Source organism: Aotus nancymaae, unplaced genomic scaffold (assembly GCF_030222135.1).
Source record: "Aotus nancymaae isolate 86718 unplaced genomic scaffold, 86718_ANA_hifiasm-v0.15.2.pri h1tg000027l, whole genome shotgun sequence".
In the NCBI taxonomy this organism is placed as follows: domain Eukaryota; kingdom Metazoa; phylum Chordata; class Mammalia; order Primates; family Aotidae; genus Aotus; species Aotus nancymaae.
Window position 1 is genome coordinate 2,766,200 of NW_026988440.1, and position 5,405 is coordinate 2,771,604.

At 41.5% G+C, this 5,405-nt stretch overlaps 1 non-coding gene across 1 annotated transcript; it reads left to right on the top strand.

The window, feature by feature from the left end:
• The first annotated feature begins 2,493 nt into the window (after nucleotides 1-2,493).
• Nucleotides 2,494-2,625, top strand: LOC135276637 (small nucleolar RNA SNORA48). The gene has a single exon (XR_010344176.1). It is a non-coding gene; the product is annotated as a small nucleolar RNA SNORA48 (small nucleolar RNA).
• Nucleotides 2,626-5,405: the final 2,780 nt, after the last annotated feature.

The window sequence follows — 5,405 nt, forward strand, 5'->3', positions numbered from 1 at the left end:
TTACCAGGAAAATAACCTAGGGTAGCTGGAAGGTGAGATGGACGTTGACTGGTGCAGGGTGTGGCTTGTTTGCTCATGGGGAGGAGGAAGGTCTTGGGCCTTTGACGTTGATATGACAGGACTCAACTGAGAATGGACATCCCAGAATCCCAGCTTATGGAACTTCAGGATCCAGGTGTCACAGAACCATGGCACCCACTCAAGTTGCTGGAACATCAACTGCCCACCCGACTGTCTAAGTTCCCTCCAGTCAGGCTGGAGGCATAGAGTTTGGGGGATCCCCCAAGGGGTGCCACTGATAAGGGCTGTCACTTCAAACTTTTAAGGGTCCAAGACACTTGTCGAAAACCTTATTTCACAGCCTCCTCCCTCAATCCCACTTTGCCACTGTTTGCTGTGGGGTTGTGTGATATTGTAATATTAAAAAATAGATATAATTAGTCTTGGCACAGAGCTCCTAAAACCCTTGAACGGATGTTTCTTAACTTATGTTGGGGTCACGTCCCAATGAATTCACTGAAGCCAGAAATATTGCAAGTTGAAAGTGTACTCCAATACCCCAGTAAACCCATTGTAAAGTCAAAAACTTTAAGTTGAATCATCCTAAATCCAGTTGCAGCTCAACTTACCACGCAGTTACATTCCGATGAACCTATCTTTTATTATTTATAATAAGCCCCTTTCAACCATACTCGAGTTTATGCTCCTGAGGTGACCCTTGGAGGAAGAATGGGAGCTGGTTGTCAGAAAAACCAACCATGTGATTAGAAGGTTGGAACTTTCATTCTCACCTTTGACCTCTGGGGAGAGGAGAGGAGCCCAGGGACTGAGTTAATCACCAATGGTCAGTAGTTTAATCAATCATATCTAAATCTTGGAATCTCCGTAAGACCCTAAGCAAAGAGGTTTGGAGAGATTCCAGGTTAGTGAGTGCATCCACATGCTGGGAGGGTGGCACATCCTGCACTCCACCAGGGACAGCAGCTCCTGTGCTCAGGATCCTCCCGGACTTTGCCCTGTGTACCCCTTCATCTGGCCATGAAATCACCATGATCCTGGTGATTTCAAAGACTGTATACATGATCATATAACGCCAAGGCTTTTCAGTTCCTTGTCCTGCTCACATCCAATGACCTTTACTTTTGCCACCCATCCTAGTGGTCATCTCTTGACCTTGTCAGGATTCAGATTTCACCACCTGAAATTAAAAATCTAGGCAGTGTACTCACTTATAGTTCTCTTCCTAAGCCATTTCCTACAACATCTGTTCTTTAACCTTTAATCCTTGACTCCTCTACAATCTACATTTCTGTCGTATCTCATGAAATAACATAAGAAACAAAAATGTGGACAGATTAAGTAACCTGCCCAAGACCACAGTGGTGTAAGATTAGAGCTGGGATGCAGATCTGAATGTCTGTCATCCCAGCCCACAGGCTTCATTATCAAAATGTCATCTCTCTATATACCTTCTCTTGCTTTTAGAAAGAATTCAGTAAAAGCTTGATAAGTGAATGTGTTAATGGACAGATGGACAAATAGATTGAAAATTAGATGTGTGGATAGACAGATGAAGAAACAGCATGTTGTACCAACTCATAGTATTGATTATATAGTAACTTCTACTGATTATTTAGGTACTTTTCTTGATTCTCCTATTGGCTTATTGAGCAACTTAAAGGTGGAAATCCACTGAATTTAACCAGCACTAGCTTCAGAATGTTTCAAATGTAGACAACACAGAAGGAAAGAAAGATAAATTCAGTCACATTTAAAAAGATCTGCACGGGGAAAAAACCTGTAAGTGCAGTGATAAGAGACAAATGACTAAATAAAGATGGAAGAAGAAAAATATTCACAACTGCCATCAAAATCAAAGGGCTAATTAATTACCTTTTATATAGAGCTCTTACAAATAAGGATTTAGCAACTACCAAGAAGAACACTGGGCAGAAGTATCTCAACAGACATTTCATAGAAAAAGAAATACAAAATATCTCTATAGCATATTAAAAGATACTCAGTCTCACTCTCATGAAGAAAATGCAAATTAAAATAACACTGCATACTATTTTCCCCAATCAGATTGACAGAAATCCAAGTGTTTGGTAACACAGTGTCTGTATGTGTGTGAGGAAATAGGCACTCCCATGTACTGCTGATGGAAATGTCAATTAGTACTCCTTCTTTAGACGAGAGGAATTTGAGAATTTCCTCCAAGATTACGAATGCACATTCTCTTTGAGCCAGCAAGTCTGATGTTAGAAATTTAACATACGTATATACTCACGCATATGTGAAATAATATATGCATATAAATATTGCATCAATGTTTTAGAAACATTTGCTTCAAATTTTAGAAACTAACCAAATGTTCATCGATGGAAGTTAAACTAAATAAACTAGCTACATTCATACGTAGAACACCGTGCAGCCATTAGTAGGGGGTAGGATGCAGAAAGGAACTTTTGCTATTGGAATAATCTCCAACATAATTGATTCATTAAAACAAAAAAAAGCTTGATGGTGCCCATCTCATATCAGCCAAGAGCAAAGCAACTCCTTGCTTATCCCAGCTTGGCTTTCAGTCTATGCCCACGCCTGGTTTATGCTTTGGACACGTAGATTACTGAATTTAAAAAATAAAAATACATTTAAAAGAGAGATGCAGACTGGGCTCAGTGGCTCACACCTGTAATCCCTGCACTTTGGGAGGCTAAGGCAGGTGGATCACGAGGTCAGGAGTTCGAGACCAGCCTGGCCAAATGGTGAAACCCCATCTCTACTAAAAATACAAAAATTAGCCAGGTGTGGTGGTGCACACCTGTAATCCTAGCTACTCAGGAGGCTGAGGCAGAAGAATCACATGAACCCGGGGGGCAGAGGTTGTAGTGAGTCAAGATTGCACCACTGCACTCCAGACTGGGTGATAGACACTCTGTCTCAAAAAAACAACAAACAAAAAAAGAAGATATGGTATTATTTACACATATGGGGGAAGAATAAATAACATTTTATCCAAAGAATGTCTCTGGAAGGATACATCAATAAACTAGTAAAGATTGCTTCTGAAGAGAGAAACTAGATGTCTGGAAACCAGGGGCAGGAGGGAGACTTTCCCCTGTGTTTTTAAAATTTTGAGCCACGAAATGTGCCATCTATCTAAACAATTACTTAAATATTAAAATGTTAAAGAAAAGAAAGAATCAGTGGTCAGAATGAAAGGAATTCTGGACTAGTCAAAGAATCTGGATTATGATCCTAATTGTAGAGATTTGTAGCTTCATGTTTAGGGGCAGCCACAACTTCAGCCTCCTTTACAGGAAAGTGGATGAAATGTCACAGCTGGAAATGGATGTGCTTCATAAACTACAAACCAATGTGCAATTGTCAGGGTTCTTATTTCTGAGTCAGTCTATTCAGTATAGCTCCTTGCATATATTAGATGCTCAATAACTGTTTTAAAGGAGTGATCTTATCTAATTTCTCTTACTTTAAAAATATTGGAGACAAGAGTCAGGAGATTTTTGTCTTCTCCTTTTCCTTTATGACTCTTAATTGCCTCTATTTTGACATTTCCCAGCAGAAAAGACCTACCTCCTACCCCTTTCTCACAGCTGCTCCAAACTCTTCACATCAGTGGAAGCTCAGCTCAAGTCGTAGTTTCCTGAATTGAACTTTCCTAACAAGTCAGTCTTCATTCTGATGAATGGGGGCTAAGACCTACCCCACAGGTTGCTTGCCAAGCTGAGGGCTCTGGCTCAGGGCAGCAGTGTCCCCAAGGAAGTGAATGGATCCATCCTAATTTGCACAAAGGTGTCAGAGGGGCCTGCAGGTCTATATGTATCTCTCTTTTTAAATCACTGCCTCATCGATTACCATTTGATTTTTGCCAACTTCCCTGGCTTTGGCTCGTATTTAGCTTCATGAGATATAGGACTATATCTTTCCTTCTTTCCATACTCTCCTACACCTAGCCCAGGGCTGGGCACCTTAAACCACTCTCTAAAGGTCTCCAACTAAGTCTTAAACTCAAATCCCAGCGATATTTTCTCGGTTCACATCCAAACTGATGACTCAAACGTTAGATCATCAGCAGTCCCCTACTTGAAATTCTCCCAACTTGCTCCTGGGTTCTCTCTCACTTATTTGCTGATGCATAAAAAGGAAATCTACTCTATCCTAGTGCAGCGATGTGGAGCTACGTGGACTTCATAGGTGGAGAGGCCGGATTCAGATTCCCATTCTACCTGTGCACAGTTGTTAGCACTATGCAGATCCTGTAGCCTCCTTGAGGCCGATGCCATCCTGGTCTTGATATCCCTACTGAGTTTAAACATTTGTGCATTCTTAAATGTCCCATCATCACCTCATGTTCAATGTACCTTCTAATTATTCTTACCTGGATTATCTGCCCCAGAACAAACAATGGACAGGGTCATTCAGCTGTTTTCTGCAGTTGTGTCTTGGTGGGCAGTAGGTGGCGCTGTCTTTCAAGACAGGACACGGCTTCCGATTCACCTCCGGAAGGTGGCGCATTGCTGCCAAGACTCCAGGGCACTGGGATTTTTCTTTTTTTAATGGTGGCTTAAAAACTGGCAGAGTAATTCCTCAGGGCAAGAAATACATGGCTGTGGAAAGCTAGCTGTGAAATATGTAGATTGAGGATGGGAGGAGAGGATGGAAGGGAAACATAAAACTCTGTAAGAGGAAGAGGGACAGAGCCCTGGAGAGAGACAGAGCCTGCAGGGCTGCAGAAGGCAGGCGACCAAGGAGGGAAGTTTACCAGTGAGAAATGTCTTGGGCAGAAATAGTGAAGAAATGTTTAAGAACAGAAATGCCTAATACTGAACCTTAAGTTGTCTGCTCTGAGAGTGTGTCCTCTGATGAAACCCATCCTCTAACCCAACACTCAATACCTTTTATCCCTAGACTTCCAGGAAACAAGCAGTCAATCTATTATACACGGTATTGGAAATAGATGCTTGGTGCTACAAAGAAAAATTAGCACTGAGACAAAGGATCTCTCAGCAAAGCAATTTTTACTTCCTGCAGGAAGGGTGCTCTCGCCAGCCATCTTGCCACGAGAGTACAATGAACAAAGGAAAAGCAGACATATTTTTATCCTTTATGCATTTGGAGTTGTCTTGACTGCTGTGTCTGATCTCTATTGGTTAGAGTCAGACTTCACAATTTAAACTAAAACCTGATTGGCTAATAACTTAAAACTTTTCTACACAGGTAAAAGCAATGGAGAACAAGAAGGAAGTCTAAATAAGGAAGGGGCATAGGCTGTGAGCTGGGACATACCTGTGAGCACGTCCAGCACAGATATCTTGGTTAAAGTACAAGGACATAGAATGTACTACATGCCTATAAGCATGTCTAACAGCTACATAGGTAGG